This window comes from Quercus lobata, chromosome 11 (genome assembly GCF_001633185.2).
Source record: "Quercus lobata isolate SW786 chromosome 11, ValleyOak3.0 Primary Assembly, whole genome shotgun sequence".
NCBI classification, from domain to species: Eukaryota; Viridiplantae; Streptophyta; class Magnoliopsida; order Fagales; family Fagaceae; genus Quercus; species Quercus lobata.
In genome coordinates, this window is record NC_044914.1 from 24,405,821 (window position 1) to 24,423,668 (window position 17,848).

At 34.7% G+C, this 17,848-nt stretch overlaps 1 pseudogene; it reads left to right on the plus strand.

Moving 5' to 3' along the window:
• The first annotated feature begins 693 nt into the window (after positions 1-693).
• LOC115968133 overlaps positions 694-17,848 on the plus strand; it is a 95,302-nt pseudogene continuing 78,147 nt past the window's right edge.

Genomic DNA, 17,848 nt, shown 5'->3' on the forward strand with positions numbered 1-17,848 from the left:
TTTACGTGATCTAGCATAGCTCTAATAAATCAGGCAAGAATTGGAGGGGGTGGGAGACATGACGAGTGCGAGCGTACAAATATGTCATAATTTCTTTCCAGTGAAGCGGCATGGCAATTTGTACGGAAAGCAATCCTCACCATATAAAATAATATATATCCACTTTAATTTATTTTTTATCAGAAAATATCCACTTGATTATTTATTGGTATGTTATTTTTGTGTATGTATTATGTAAGCCACCCATCCACAAATACTCGTTAAATTCCCTTTACCATTTTTCTCCTAACTTTGAACGACCAATTTCTGAAATTGCAGACAACTCCTTTATTTGGCCATAAAAGGAATCCTAAATTTTCTTGAACTAGAATAAAAGTCAATAATGGTCCCCATAAAAAGACCCTTAACAAAAAAAAAAAAAAAAAACCAAAACACTAGTTTATACTGTTGTATCTCTCTAAATGGTATTGGTCTCACTCTTTCTCTCTCTTAAAAGCATTGGTGGCTTCGTATCTGGTTTTGTGAGACATGTCAATAGCAGCACTAAAAACGACAACAACCTTGAAACAAAGAAAGGAGGTATTACTACATGAAAATAGGAAATCTGGCCAATCCCTTTTTCTCCCACCATCCGTTAAAATTTGCAAATTCAATGAGCTACAGCAGCTAGTTTGGAATATACTAGGAGTGCTCTTATAGGTAGGGTTCTTCTTCTTCTTCCTCTTCTCTTACCTCATAGTGCTTCTACAGTTCTGCTTACTTTTCCTTCTATGAGGTGGGTTGGTTTCAGATTCTTGGCTAAATTTGGCAAAGTTCCGCTTTTTTTATTCTTCTATACAAAACCCATCTTTCCCTTCTTTTCCTTTGTCTTTTCTCTTCACAGTACAAACCTTCTCTCTCTCTCCATTATCACTGCAAGACTTGTTGAAGATCGATCTGCTAAATTAATCGAAATTTTGTGTGAAGGTTTGCTTCGATTTTATTTTATTTTTCCTTCGTTTTTTGGATGAGCAAGTGCAATTTGATTTCTCATATTTTTATAAGATCTTTTTATTTTTATTTATTTTTAATTTCTAGTTTAATCTGATACATTGAGTTCGAGTTTGCGTTTGTGTACAGGGCCTACAGGCTAATTGTTATTTTGTCTTCTTTTTTTTTCTTTTTTTCTTTTTTGATGAATGCTTTCTGTCTTTTTTTTTGTTTTTTGTTTTTGTTATTTTGTTCATGATTTACATTCCAGCTTAATTAATTCTCCATTCTCTATCTTTGATCTGATACTTAATTATTCCGTACAAGTATAAATAGATTTTATTTTGATCTTTACCATCTGAAACCCATAACATTGAGTCATTTATTTTCGTACTATATATTCTCGATCTACATATCACATTTGGTGCCTCTCTGCATGAATTTTTCTATTCAAAGAGAGTTTCTATTTCTATAGTACTAGTTTAGACTGATAATTTGGTTTGATGTAAAGGGAAAATGACGAAGAAGAAAATTCAGATTAAGAAGATCGACAACACGACGGCAAGGCAGGTGACTTTCTCAAAGAGGAGGAGGGGGCTTTTTAAGAAAGCTTTTGAGCTCTCTACTCTCTGCGATGCTGATATTGCTCTCATAGTCTTTTCTGCAACTGGAAAGCTCTTTCAGTACGCCAGCTCAAGGTTTCAATCTCTTGTCTCATACATATTTCTACTTATAGAAAAACCCTTTTCCTATTTATAGAATAATATGTCATTGTCCATTCCTTGATCGATTTTTTTCATGCATTCACTATGATTTTATCATTTCTAAGGTGAGAGAGAGGGGAAGATGAGAGACCCAGCTCCTCAAAATAATGAGATTCTAAGAAAAAGGCTGAACAAATCAGAAGTGATTGAAAAATTGTACCATGTAACATCAAATAAAGAAAAAAAAAAAAGTACTATAAAATGTTATGGTTACTGCCAAAGAAGAAAAAATATGAATTCTTTTGGAAAAAAGAAAGAGAAGTGATTGAAAAATTGTACTATGTAGCATCAAATAAAGAAAAAAAAAATACTATAAAATCTTATGTTACTGCCAAAAGAAAAAAAATATGAATTCTTTTGGCAAAAAAAAAAAAGAGAGACTTTAATATCACCTAGAAGGGTTTAACGTATGTTGCTGCTACTTATTTTGAAGGTTTTTTTTTTCTTTTTGGGGGGGGGGGGGGTGGTGCGCGGGGGGACTTGTTTTGAAGTTCTACTAGCCGGTTATTGTGTCTTGTAATATTGCTAATCTAACATTTTATTTTTCTTAAGTTTTAGAGTTGCATCTACTTAGTGTAAAGCCTCAAATTAGCCTGATCAAATAAGAAAAAAAAAAGCCTCAATTAGCTGCCTCAACTCTTCCTTTAATGCCTAATGGTCTTTGTGCTTTTGCACTTCCACCTCATTGAATCCTCTTTTGTTATCCTGACTAATCTATTCACAGCATTTCTGTAATGATTTCTTCATAAAATATCAAGCAAAATTATATGACTCAAACTTAGGAGCAAAGCTTGGGATTATAATTTTTTATGTAGAGTACATATGCCAATTTGAACACTTTTTTTTTTTATGTATATATAAAACCTAATGCTAGAGATTCCAACACAAAAATGAGGGATGTTATTATAAATTAATTTAAACTAGGTACGTAACAAGCCCAACCTCACCATCCAATCTCTTTTGATAAACAATTTTCAGTAAACAAACTTCAAAAGAAGTAGACAAAGAGCCTTGAGAACTTTATGAGGATGGAAATGCGAAGTGGACTGTACATGCTTTAAAAGACAAATCTTTATCGTGAAACACCAAAAAAAAATGTTGTCTTATCAATATCCTTAATTTATGCAATTTCTTTATTATTGGCCTCTTCAATAGGCCTGATCTCGTTAAATAACCCTTCTCACTATCTTCTATAGTCATATGTACATATTAATATCAACTTACTTGTATTGTTATTCTACTTACAAACAACATCATTAGCCTTGCATTTTGAGTGTACGACGAAAGTTCAAAGGGTGTGCAATTTATTTTATTGAGATTGTCAAGTTTTCTTGATTGAGAAGAAAGAAACAAATTATTCTACTCTATGTGAAATATATAAGCAATACTATGATGACAACAACAACAATAGCTAAGCCTTACTCTCAAATTTTTAGGGTCAGACAACAACAACAACAACAACATTAGCTATAAGCCTTACTCTCAAAATTTTAGGATCAGTTAATAAACTAGTTAAGGCTAACAACATATATTCTTTTCCGTAATACTATCTATTTGAAGTCATAATCTTCATTACTTCTTTAAGTGACATGTTCTGTTTTTACTACTTTTAATAATGTTATTTTTGTTTCCTATATCTTTTTTTATCTCCTAAACTTGTATCATACTCTTTCTTACCAATTCATTAATCGTCTTTCTTTGAATATGATGAAACTATCTCAAGTGACTCTCTCTTATCTTTTCATCAATAGGGGCCACCGTTATCTTAAAGAAAATTTTCTCATTTCGAATCCTATGTTTCCTTGTATTTTCATATATCCTTATTAATATTCTCATTTCAATTATACTCATTTTTTGAATATATATATTTTTTAGCAGCCTAATTTTAGAAGTATAGAGTATAGTTAGTCTTATAGGTGAAGTAAATTATTATAATAAATTTGCAATATTAAAATTTGGAAATGTGTCCAATAGTCGTAAATGCAAAATAGAGACCTTCCAAATTATGTTTTAGAATCTGATTGTCCAAAAGAGACATTATTTTAGCTGTTTGCATATTTCTTTGTCCACGTGGCATACATATTACATGTCTCCTAAATCAAAAACACTGATTTCCCTCCCAATGAGCCTCCTAGAGCAGAAACATTAATCTCCCTCAAAATAAGTGTCTAGTGCTACCCTTAGTAATGCGATTTCTAATATGTACTGCATCATTACCATAGGAAAGCTCCTTATACTCTAATAGACCACATCATCACTATATCTAAAGGGGATAAGGGAAAAAAATAATCTTTATAAACCCTAGCACACTCGATTACACTAGAATCAAGTTGAGTTTGTCACCCACATTGAAGGAAATTAGAAGGCACTCCGAGAGAGGATGTTCCATGCACATGAATTTTGCCAGAAGTATTTGTAAAACTTGCTTAGCAACTAATGAGTGATAAGCTTTTTTTTTTGGTGAGGATGTCTAGAGATCTACGAGCAGCTGATTGTTCCTTGAGTGTGTATAGTTTCTATATCCCATACATACCAAGTTATTATAGGGAAGAATTTCTTGTGGGTAACCCAAAAATGCTGGTTAGGGGTCTTTAACTCATGGATCTCAAGACATCGTAAGAATCACTAGACCAATCCCATGAAGTGGCACATGTAAGTTATAAGTTGAAACATTTAACCCAAAGATTTTGTGTAGGAGTTTTAAACTCAGAATCTCACGGATCTCATGACATCCTAGGAATCACTAGACCAACCCCTTGTACTCACATTTAAGTTATAAGCTATAACATTTAATTGTATATAATGCATGAACTATGGAGAATTGTATTTTTTGTTAAAAGTAGTGACTCAGTCTTTCTCTCCCATTTTTAATTTCCTAAATTTGAATAAATTCATTCTTTCTCATAGGTGAATTAATCACTCTATTTTGAACATGATCAAACTATCTCAAGTGATTCTTCTCATCATTTTTCATCAATAGTGGCCACCACTACCTTAAATCGAATTTCCTCATTTCTAATACTATTTTTTTTTTGGTATTTTCACTTATCCATCTTAACATCTCATTTAAGTTGCACTCATTTTATGAATATGTTGCTTCTTAACAGCTTCACATTCAGTATCATAGAGCATGGTTGGTCTTATAGCAGTCTTAGAAAATTCTCTCTTTAACTTGATATATATTATATGATCACACAATATTCTTGATGCACTTCTCCATTTCATCAACTTTTCTCTTATCTTATAATTCACATTCTCTTCAATCTATCTATCTTTATGAATTACTGATTCAAATATCAAAAGCTTCTTCTATTTAATATCACTTGACTGTTGAATTTACCACCCCTTCATCCTTATTTCTACTTTTGCTAAAATTATATTCCACGTACTCTATTTTAGTCCTATTTAATCTCAAAGCCTTTGGATTCTAGAGTGTCTTGCTAAATTTTTTACTTAGCATTACTCCCCTTCTAATTTCATCTATTAAAATTATGTAATAAAGTAGAAATCAAGGGACTCCCTCATTATTCCATTTAGTTAACTCATCCATCACTAGTCTAAAGAGATATGGATTTAATATTGATTCTTGACTTAAACCTATAGTGATAATAAACTCACTTGTGATGCTTTAACTTGTTTACACACTAGTATTAAATTAGTTCTTCAATCACTAGTCATTTTGTTAACAATTAACACTTAAGATCTTATGGAAAAGTTGTGTCTACCAGCATACATCCACACTGCCCAAGCTGATGCAGCCACCCTCTATCCTTAGGACTGACAACCAGCCAGCCAACCTTTCTAGCCTCTTAGGGCTGCCAGCAGCCCCTTATTTTGACTTCTCATATCTGCCATGTACCCCTCCTCTACCATTAGGACTGACAACCAGCCAGCCAACCTTTCTGACCTCTTAGGACTGCCAGCAGCCCCTTATTTTGACTTCTTATATCTGCTACGTATCCTCATTAATTACAGCTTTGACTTATGTAACTATTAGCTACTTTATTTCCTAATAGTTAAAGATTATAAATAGGCTAGCAATGTAAGAGTAAAATCAGTTTTTGATGTGAATATAATTCAGTTTCAGACCTGGACAGAAACTTGTTTCTCCAGTTTCTCTGTAATTCCAGCTTTAATTCTTAATTTTAATGCAATTCTAGTTCAAGTTCTCAATCAATTGATCTTGATTTCCATCACAAGCAGTCCCAAACTTCAATGGAAATTTCATCCAATCCCACTGTTTTTCCTATTTTCATCCTGCTTAATGTGTCCTTTACCTAGGTCATCCTAATTCTTTGAAAAAATCTACAGTATCTATCCTTCGTTGGGTTATTTATTTTGCTCCAATCTTTTATATTGTTAACATTAGAAAGTTTATCAAAATAACTTTTGCATCTTTCTTTTAAGGTACTTTTTTTTACCAACACTATTAGATCTTCATCTTTAATGCATCAAATATCATTCAAGTCATGTTTTCATTTCTCAGTGTCTTAGTTAATTTATAAATATTCTTCTCCCTCCTTTGTCCCCAACTTGTTATAAAATTTTACATTTAGCCTCTTGAACAGCCCTTTTTGCTTCCCTCTTCGCCACTTTTAATTTTCATTAGCATCATTGACTCAACATCTAGGTAGGTTTCTATATTTCTCTCTCTTTAATTGCTTGAGCCTCCTTAGTCCCCCGCCAAGTCTCCTGGTTCGTTCGCCTATATCCTATAATTTTTCCAAGTCAGTCTTTAGCCACTCTATTAATAACATTAGTCTTTTCATTCTACATCTTATCAACATTTTCATCTAAATTCCACGTGCTATCTATGATCATTTTATTTTTAAACAAATCTTGTTTCTTCCCCTTCAAACCCTACCGCCTATTACTTGTATTTTTATTTTTTGGGTCTAATTCCTCTTCTTTTCTAGTTTCTCATACAAATATCTAGTTCCACCGCCTTACACAATTTTTACAACATGTCATCAATAAAGTGCCATCCTCCTTTGGCATGAGTAAGGTTGATACTACATAAGGAATCATGTTTTCTCTAAAATGTTCCTTCTTCAAAATCTCCATGACTTCTATATTCAATTCTTCATGCTCCTTCAGATTCATTAAATAGTGCACTTTGTTAGATAGGTTATCAGTATACTAATAAGCTTCCTTTTTTCTTTAGCCACCAATATGTACACCACCCTAGTATTTTTACTTTATATTACAATTGGACAAAGTTAGAAAATCACTACTCTCCTCTTTGGAAGATGTAGGAGCTTTTTATTTATTTATATATTTTTTTTAACTTTCTAATTTTAAAGGTATATGTATTTCTATGGCCATCATATGGATATCATATTGCCGAAGCCACACCCAAAAAGGGAATGACTAACATCCATGGGGGTGGTTTCACACCAAACTTCATCTTTATAATTCTTTCCCATTTCAACATAAACAGGATATCTTCTAGTTACCTTTACCTCTTTACCCTTCTTCAACCATGCTTTTCATTAAGTCTTTAAGATAGGGTTCCATATTCAACTTAAATCATGTCCACCATTTCTTGTGCAACGATGTTCTCACAAAATTTTCCATTAATGATAATGGAACACACCTTTCCATGGGAGTTGCATGTGCATTTGAAGATGCTATAACTAAGTCAATCCTTGTTTGAGTCATTTTAGGAATTACAAATGTTCGATGGATCACCTAATATTCACCTTATTCAATTCAATCTCCTTACATTACATCACCCCCATTATCTTCGTCCAAAAGTCACATACACATGTACCATTTTCCTTGGACATTGGTTTGCAAGATAACCAATTTGCCCACACCTAAAAACAAGAAGATTGTCAACCATCTCGACTCGTTTGTTCACCAGCACAACCTTTTAGAGCTATCTTAGGTTGATATTTAGAATAAAGTTTAGGTTTTGAGCTATCTTCTCCACTCTTAGAGCTTTCACCTTTGAACATCACCAATTGTCGACCAACACAACCTTTTTGTTGATCACTTTGAGCAAGCTTAGCATCAGCGTTCAAAGCTAATAGCTAAGCATTGTGCAATCCCGAAATTTGATTCATCTCTAATTCATCTCAAAGTGGCATATCCAATTAGTCAATGTATCTTGATGCAACACTCATCCAATCCAAATCACATAATTTGGGGTATCACAATTTCTCCCATCCAAATTCTTAAGGTCCTTATTAGAGTCTTGTTGCAATGTACGTAGTATCCTTAAGCTATATGGCATTACTAGGTTGGCTCTGATATCATTTGTTACAACTCAAAGAGACCTCTAGTCACATATGTTCTATACTAAAAAAAACCCTAGTCAAGTTATAATTAATGTTTCTTGCAATTGATTATATAACTAAGATAGAGCTAAACCACTGCGCACCCTTGGTGCGATGGTCACTCTACAAGCATAAGTTCTTGTGGGTTGTGGGGAGCAAGGGCCGGGGTTTAAGTCTGTAAAAGGGAGTTTCATACACATATACACTTAAATTAAGCTAGAATATAATTTCTATCTTGTATATAAAAAAAAAAAAAAGAAAAAAAAAAAAGAAAAAGAAGAAGAAGAAGAAGAAGATAGAGCTAATAAATGTCCAATATTAAATTCAACATGCGTCTGTACAAAACACACTAACCCAATCCAATCTAGATAATCCGGGGTATTAGTATCACACTAATTCTATTACATTACTCCTTGCACAACTAATACTACCATTTTTTTCAAATATAATATTTTTGAAATTATTTTGACACACTATCTTCAGAAAATTAGCAGGCTAGAAAAAATTATATTTATCCAAGGGAGGTAGAGTCATTTTAATTAAAAGCACTCTCTCTAACCTTCCTACTTATTTTCTCTCTTTATTCCCTATTCCTGCATCTGTGGCCAACCGTATTGCTAGACTTCAGCGGGACTTTCTGTGGGGTGGACTAGGAGATGAGCCCAAATTTCATCTGGTTGATTGGTCTACGATGTGTACCCCGTTTTCTTCAGGTGGTTTAGGGATTAGGAACCTGAGAACTTTCAATATAGCTCTTTTAGGGAAATGGCTTTGGAGATTTGGGCAAGAAAGGGATGCTCTTTGGCGTCAAGTGATAGAGGTAAAGTATGGTTGTGATTGGGGTGGTTGGTGTTCTAGCTCTTCCTCTGGTCCTTATGGTGTCAATTTGTGGAAAAATATTAGCAGGGGGTGGCACTCTTTATCTTGGTTTATTATGTATGATATTGGAGATGGTTCAAAAGTGCAGTTTTGGCTAAATCATTGGTGTGGGACTTCTTCTCTCACTGTCCGCTATCCCGAATTATATGGGATTAGCTGTAGCAAAGAGGCAAGTGTGGCGGATCTAATGAGGTACTCCAATGGAGTCCTCCATTGGGAGATTCAGTTTTGTAGGGAGGTGCATAATCGTGAATTGGAAGCTTTCAGGAGCTTCATCAATTCCATTTATAGCACTCCTGTAAGGGGAATCGAGGAGGATAAGAGATATTGGCTGCCTTGTAAGAGTAAGGGGTTCATGGTTAGTGCATACTACCATCTTCTTGTTGGCCATAGTGAGCAATTTTTCCCTTGGAAAAGCATTTGGATGCAGAAGATCCCCCCTAGAGTGGCTTTTTTTGTCTGGACCGTAGCCTTGGGGAAATGTTTGACTATTGACAATCCAAGGAAAAGAAAGGTTTGCATTTTGGATTGGTGTTATATGTGCAAGTGTAATAGTGAAAGTGTTGACCATCTTTTCCTTCATTGCCCGGTTGCTTCGGAGTTATGGGATATGGTTTTTGGTTTATTTGGAGTGTGTTGGGTCATGCCTTTGTCTGTTGTTGGGCTCTTTGCTTGCTGGCAAGGTTGCTTTGGTGCCACCGCAATGGAGTTATTTGGAAGGTCGTTCCTCTTTGTTTGATGTGGTGTATTTGGAAGGAGAGGAATAGTAGATGCTTTGAAGACATTGAGCGTGCTATGCCTGACCTCAAGCTTCTTTTCATCCGAACCTTACTTGACTGGTTCTCTGTGTGGAGAAACCATCCTTTTTCTATTTTGGATTTACTTGACTTTTGTAATTTTCGTTCTTGACTTGTTCACCCCTATATACTCCCTGTGTGCTTGGGTGTCTCTATTTTTATTATCAATGAATTCTTATTACTTATCAAAAATTATATTTTTAGTAATTCTTGTAGAGAATTTTTATTCAACGTATTATACTTACCTTTGTTAAAACACTCAAATAGATAGTAGTCAATGTCTTCATTACATAATATTAAAATGCTACAATATGTTATTTATTATCATTCATATCGATTCTGTAACCATATCAAACAAAATGGAGATTGTACAAACTAACACTTTCTGCATACCTTTTTCATCGCTGTAATAGTGCAAAGCTCTTCCTTATGGATGTAGATTTTATTCTTCTCTGAGATTTTACCTGCAAGCTGTAATTTTTAATTGTTGTAACATTTAAATGCAATAGCTAGAACCAAATCAAAAAAGTTTTAAGTCATTTTATTTGATGTTTGTAAATAAGTAAGAAATAAATGTACCCCTTGTGTCAATCAATATAAATAGTTTGTGGGTTCATATAAATGTTCACCTTTTATGGTTTGCAATTAGAAGTTTGCGTATAGTTTCCTAGTTTTGTGTTTGCCAAAAAGCTGAAGGCTTTGAAAGAAGACATCATTCAGTGGAATTGTTTGGAGTTTGGTCATGTCGGATGCAAAAAGACTCAACTTTTAGAGGCTTTGAAGTTATTAGATGCCAAGGAAGGGGAGTTTGGCCTCTCTGATGTAGAGACATGTGAGAGAGTTGCGGTGAGATCTGAAGTAGAGAAACTTCTCTCCTTGGAAGAAATTTCATGGAGACAGAAATCAAGGATGCTATGGATTAAGGAAGGAGATAATAATACTAAATTCTTCCACAAGGTGGCTAATTCCCGTAGAAGGTTTAATCATCTGAGTATTTTGGAGGTGGATGGGGTGATTTATGAGGAGGAATCCGAGGTGGCTGCCCAAGTAGTAAATTTTTATAAAAAATTTTATCAGGAGACAGAGGAGTGGAGGCCTTTTGTGGAAGGTTTGGAGTTTGATCAGATAGATGGGTCGGAGAGGGGTTGGCTTGAAAGGAGATTTGAGAAGGAGGAGATTCTTCTAGCTGTTAATGAGCTGGCTGGAGATAAAGCTCCAGGTCTAGATGGTTTTTCTATGGCTTTTTACCATCATTGTTGGAGAGTGGTGGAAAGTGATGTTCTAGCAATTTTTGAGGAGTTCTTTTATCATAGTAAGTTTGAGAAGTCTTTGAACGCTACCTTTTTAGCCCTTATTCCTAAGAAGAATGATGCTTCTAATATTCTAGATTTCAGGCCTATTAGCTTGGTGGGGAGCTTGTACAAGATCTTGTCTAAGGTTTTGGCAAATCGTTTGAAATTGGTTTTAGATCAATTGATTTCTGAGTCTCAGAATAGTTTTGTGGGAGGTAGACAGATTCTTGACTCAGTTCTTATTGCTAATGAGTGTGTTGACAGTCGAGTGAAGAGTAAGATCCCGGGGGTTATTTGTAAGCTAGACATTGAGAAAACTTACGATCATGTGAATTGGGAGGCCCTTCTAGATCTTTTGAAGAGAATGGGCTTTGGGGAGAAGTGGTGTAGATGGATTCGCACTTGTATTTCTACTGTCCAGTTTTCTATTTTAATTAATGGGACTCCAGCTGATTTTTTTGGGAGTTCGAGGGGTCTGAGACAAGGGGACCCGCTTTCTCCAATGTTGTTTTTGGTCATGATGGAGGTCTTAAGTAGGATGTTGAAAAAAGTTGAAGGTGCTGGCTTGATCAGGGGTTTTAAGGCTGTTGGAAGACGGGGTGAAGGGGAATGTGTCTTGCATCTTCTATTTGCGGATGATACTATTCTGTTTTGTGATGCGGAAATAGAGCAGATCCTTCATGTGCGGATGCTTCTCCTTTGTTTTTAGGCTGTGACAGGTTTGAAGGTTAATGCCTTGAAGAGTGAGATGGTTCCAATAGGGGAGGTTAATAATGTTCATACCTTGGCAGAGATTCTTGGTTGTCGGATTGGGTCTTTGCCTATGACCTATCTTGGTATGCCGTTGGGGGCTTCCCATAAGTCCCCTTCTATTTGGAATCCTATCTTAGAGAAAATTAATAGGAAGTTGGCCGGGTGGAAGAAGTTGTATTTGTCAAAAGGAGGTAGATTGACGCATCTTAAGAGTACGCTTTCTAGTCTTCCTACTTACTATTTATCTCTTTTTACTATCCCTTCGCATGTGGCTAATAAGATTGAGAAGATTCAGAGGGACTTCCTGTGGGGGGAGTCGAAGGTTCATTTGGTGGGGTGGGATAAGGTGTGTGCTCCTAAGGCTAATGGAGGTTTGGGGATAAGGAAGTTAACTACTTTTAATAGAGCCTTATTAGGAAAATGGTTATGGCGGTTTGGGGTTGAGGAGACTCGTCTTTGGAGGAGGGTCGTAGCTTTGAAGTTCGGGGAAGAGTGGGGGGGATGGTCTTCCAAGCTAGGTAGGGGTGTTCATGGATGTGGTTTATGGAGAAGTATCCGAAAAGGTTGGGAGGTTTTTAGCAAATATATCCGGTTTGAGGTGGGGGTGGGGAATAGAGTGAAGTTTTGGACAGATCAGTGGTGTGGGGACTTACCACTCCACCTATCCTTCCCGGTAGTGTATGGGATTGCCACTAATAGAGAGGCATTTGTGGCCTTGTCTCTCGAGCAGTTGGGGACCGAGGCTCGGAGAAGCTGGAAGGTTCTTTTACTTAGGGATCCTAATGATTGGGAGATGGGAGATGTGGATGATTTCCTTCACACCTTGGGTTCTAATTTACCTCAATCTGAGCAAGGTGACTGTATGATATGGAAATTGTCGAAGAAACGAGATTTTAACATCCGCTCTTTCTACGATAGGCTTCGAAGCCCCTTGCCTATTATCTTTCCTTGGAAAGGTATTTGGAAGGTTAAGGCTCCTATGCACGTCTCTTTCTTTGTTTGGACTGCAACTTAGGAGAAGATTCTTACAGGGGACATTCTGTGGTGTAGAGGCTTTGATTTTGTTGACTGGTGCATTATGTGTCGTTGTAATGGGGAGATGGTGAATCATTTGCTTCTCCATTGTGAAAAAGCTTATCAGTTGTGGAGCTTGGTTTTTAGATCTTTTGGGATTTCTTGGGTCTTGCCTAGATCGGTTGCAGATATGCTTTTCAGTTGGTGGAATTGGTTTGGAAAGCACTCTTCTAGCATTTGGAATTTAGCTCCATTGTGCCTAATGTGGTGTATTTGGAGGGAGCGAAATTGGCGGACTTTTGAGGACAGGGACAAATCCGAAGACCAATTGCTTGCTTATTTCTGTGGTTCACTTTTTGATTGGTCTAAGGCCTGGGGACTCATCTCTAGTGACTCTCTCCCTTTGTTCCTTAGTTCTCTCCTTTGTAATTAGCTCTTTGTTGTTTTTGTTTGTTTTCTTGTCTTTTTTCTTTCTTCTTTTTGTTTCTTTCTCTGTTCTCTTTGTCCTACCTTATGTTTTCATGGGGTAGTTTCTTGAACATACATCTTTCTTAATTATCAAAAAAAAATATCATTTGTGGTTCACATTTTAATTGAGAACGCAGTTAGCCTGGATACAACAATAGATATGCAAACATGAGATAAATAATTCTTCAGTCACCAGCTCAAATTTCCTTTTCTTAGATTTGAGTCAGAAATAGTAGTATATTATAGTAATTTATAAGTTCATCCTCATATTCATCTTATTAAAATTAGAGAGAGAGAAAATAATTGAGTGAGCTATCCTTTTGTTGTATGAAGTATGCAGCAGGTAATTGAAAGACATAATCTACACTCGGATAATCTTGGAAAAATGGACCTCCTGTCTCTTGAGTTGCAGGTATGATGTTTTGAACTTTTTTAGTTGGTGAATAAGTCATGCAGGTAAAAGGTCATAAGAAACAGAACAGTATTTCAATATAATCTTTTTTGAATCTACAAGAAGTTCCTTTAATTCCCGAGGATAAATTTGAAGTCCGCTAGAAAAAAAAAATTGAAAAAAACCATAGAAATTTGATTAATGAAATTTTGAATTACCTTGATGGTTGCATATAAATAGGCAAGTAGACCCTAAAATACCCTAATTGGTTTCAAGCAAAAAACTAGGCTAGAAATATTAAAAATTTCCAAAAAAGTAAAAAATTATAAATAAAATCCTACAAACTCTAGGAAACGTCCCAAAATAGAGGAGATCTTATTTTGAATTTTAAATTTCAAGTTATATAAAAAAAGAAATAATTATCATAAACAACAAAAATTAATGACTAACGAATGCCTAAATGAAAGAATTTGACCAAAATGTGGCATAGGCCATAGCCATATCTTAAAACTACCATCCAACAACAACAAATCTTTAGTCCCAAATTTTTTGCAGTCAATTATGGATCCTTAACAATATATTTGGGTTTGCCATGTGTTTTTCCTTCATTCTATTCCATCTGAATATGTAGTGTCTATTACTTAGGATACGTTTGGTATACTGTAATGATTATTACACGAGAATAGGAATAAGTATTATAAGGAATACATTAAGTTGGAATGTAATAAGTATTACTGTTCATTAGTTTGGTGACCATTTAGGAATAGAATCCTGAATTTACATTCACATTTGTGCATAAGGTGAAGAATAGCTATTCATAAGGAATAGCTATTCTTAACTAATTGTGGCAACTAATGGATTTTTAGGAAATTTTTTATTACAGTATACCAAACGTGCCCTTACTTACGTTACTAGTCCTTTTTAACTAATTGTACCAATGTTATTCTTGGTTTTCATCTACCGTTTTTCCATTACTTTAACTTAAATTAAGTTCCTCTTTTATGTTGGTGCATAAATTGCTCTCATTTGAACATAACCAAATCTCAAGTCACCCTCCCTCATCTCTTCATCAATAGGGCCACTCCTTACTTTAAGCGGATTATCTCATTTTGAAGCTTATCTTTATGTGTATTTCCATTTATCCATCTTTGTATTCCAATTGTTTCAATTTAATATTGATGCAGTAAAATTTTATCATTGTCATAAGCAAAAATTATCTAGATTATTTTTTAATCCATTCTCATTATAATTTCATAACAATTTTGAAACTTACATTTTATTGAAATTTTACCACCATAAGAAAAGATAGGAACTTTTTTTTGAAACACGTAGACTACTTGTGGCACTCCCAAAATGATGACCCTAACATTTAGGGCAGCATTAAATTCTCTTATTGAAAGCTGGATTGGAATTGTGTACATATTTTAGAACAATTGATATATTAAAAGTGCTCACATCACATGACAAAAAAGTGTTCATGAACGGAAATTCTTTATGTTAGCTTGAGAACAGTACCTCCTACACCATGTTGAGCAAGGAAATTGAGGAGAAAACACGTGAACTGAGGTATGCAACTACCTTGCTATCAACTTGTTACTGAAAAGACATGCACATACCACACTAAATTAATGTTGAGAAATGTGTACACCTAACAGGAAAATTAAGGGAGAAGAGCTCCATGGAATGGATATAGAAGAATTATGGAAACTAGAGAAAGTGCTTGAAGTAGGCTTGAGCCGTGTTCTAGAAACAAAGGCTTGTCTCTGTGTTATCTCTGTTTGCTGTAATTCTTGTGGAGTGTTGAAATTTATGTATATTCTCTTAATATCAGAAACCTTTTTGTCTTTTAGGGTGAAAGATTTCTGGAAGAGATCACTGTCCTTCAGCGATAGGTAATGTTCCAAACTTTAAATTTGTGCAAGACATTTCATAGAATTATTATAATTTTGGGAATGGGTTTCCGGAATAGATCAGTGCCCTTAAGCAAAAGGTCATATAGTTTCAACGAAAAATATCTTTGCTTTAGTGATGAGCCGCTCCATAATCAATGTTATCATGGTAAAATATTGAAATAGTAGGTGGAAAGAAAGAGACAAAGAGAAGGTAAGAGAGAAAGAACACAAGGATTTTATTTTATTATTATTATTATTATTATTATTATTTTTTTTTTGCAGAGGAACACAAGAAATTAAAGTGGTTTGATCTTAGAGGCCTACATTAGCAGTAGAAAGTGTTAACCACATCTTTACCATTGAATTATGTGTATTACAATGTATTTATTGAAGGGAATTAGTAGTAGACTAACTCTATGTTAACCCTAGGAATACATTAATATAGTTAGGACTTTGTTAGGACTACAATAATATAATATAAGCTTCTGCACTAAATCCATATTGTTGGTAAATGTGATTAAATAGTTTTAAATTATGAGTAGTTGTAGAACAAACTATTTTATCATCCAAAATGAATGGTGTTGATGCAAGTTGGTACATTTCATAAAAAATATAGCTGAGCAGTCTTGGATTTGTAAAACTTTTTCAGCCTTTTGCCAAGGTCTTTGTATGTGCACTGCGTAGGGAAAGGAATTCACATGGCAAGCAACCACCATTGAACCTTTAGTTGAAATATTGTCCTCATAATTTCAGAACTGAATGTTAAATTGTTTATCCTATAACCTGACTTAATACAATTTTGATTGCCCCATAAATGGGTATCAATTTCTTAAGATGGGCCTCTATGAGAAGTTTGGTACATATAGGCATACTATATTGTATTTTGTGTTTAAGGCTAAGATGTCTTAATAATTTTCTGTGCATCTTATTCTTTTAATGCAGGGAGCCCAACTGATGGCAGAAAACCAACGATTAAAACAGGTAATAGGTCTCTCTCTTTCTTTTTTCGTTATTTTGTTTTCTATTTTTTCCCCTTTCTATTTCAGTCATAAAAAATGTCTCTTCCACAGATGGAGAATATGTTTAGCACTCAAACACATGTACTTGAACAAGGTCGGTCATCTGAGTCAATCAGCAATATTTGCAACTCAGCTGATCCTTCTCAAGACAATGACAGTTCAGACACTTCTCTCAAGTTGGGGTAAGTTTGTAAAATTTCATTGATTTCAAATGTTTTCTCTTCTTCTCTTCTTTTTTTTTTTTTTTTTGGGTTGGGGGGGTGTTTCTGGATGAAGTATGAAATAAGATTTAGGATTCAATCGAAGTATATTTACATCAAACCTCAATATTTAGGGGCTTTATATTTACTAAAGCATGTAGTTGTAGTTCAATTGAGGAACTTGACCAAACTGAGAAATTTGTCCTTAGGTTTAATTATTTCTCTGGATTTAGCATTACAATAAGTACTAACATACTATATGTTGGAAATAAAACAAAAATATTGATGGGCCTTTCCTCTCTTACTCTCATAAACACTCACACACTACTTAGTGTATAGAAGAGACTCACACTCACAAATTAAATAAAGAGAGAGAGAGAGTGGAGAGGGAAGAGTTATAACACTTTAATATTTTGTATTTCTCTTCAACTCTTGCATAGAACTTGACGGATGAATAGGTTTATATAGTACACCATCCAACCTCTAACTCCCTCTACATTTATTTTTTTGACTCTTACATTCATAAATACCACACATAACTTCAATAAACCTCCCACTACATTTCACTTATGAAACTTCCACTTATTTATGAAAGGTTAATTAAAAAGAAGTTTAACTTCTAACATTCCCCCTTAAACTTGTTTTCTTGATTACTCCAAGTAAGGCTCGTAGCTTGTTGAATGTGCCATACTTGAGTGGTTTAGTGAGTATATCTGCAACCTGATCATGTGACTTCACAAACTCAAGATGAACTTCCTTTCTTGCAATACATTCTCGAATAAAATGATACCTTGTGTCGATGTGTTTGCTTCGGTCATGAAAGACTGGATTCTTTGCAAGAGCTATTGTTGACTTATTGTCCACAAATATCTTCGTAGCTTAATCTTGCAACATCTGCAACTCCTTTAACAAATTTCTAAGCCAAATTGCATGACAAACACTGGAGGTAGCAACAACGTACTCAGCTTCACAAGTGGAAAGTATCACGATTGGCTGCTTCTTGAACGTCCATGTAAATGCAGTATCACCCATATAGAATACAATACTAGTAGTACTCTTTCTATCATTAGTGTCTTCGGCCCAATGACTATCACTATAGCCAACTTAAAATCTTTAGAGGGTGAATACA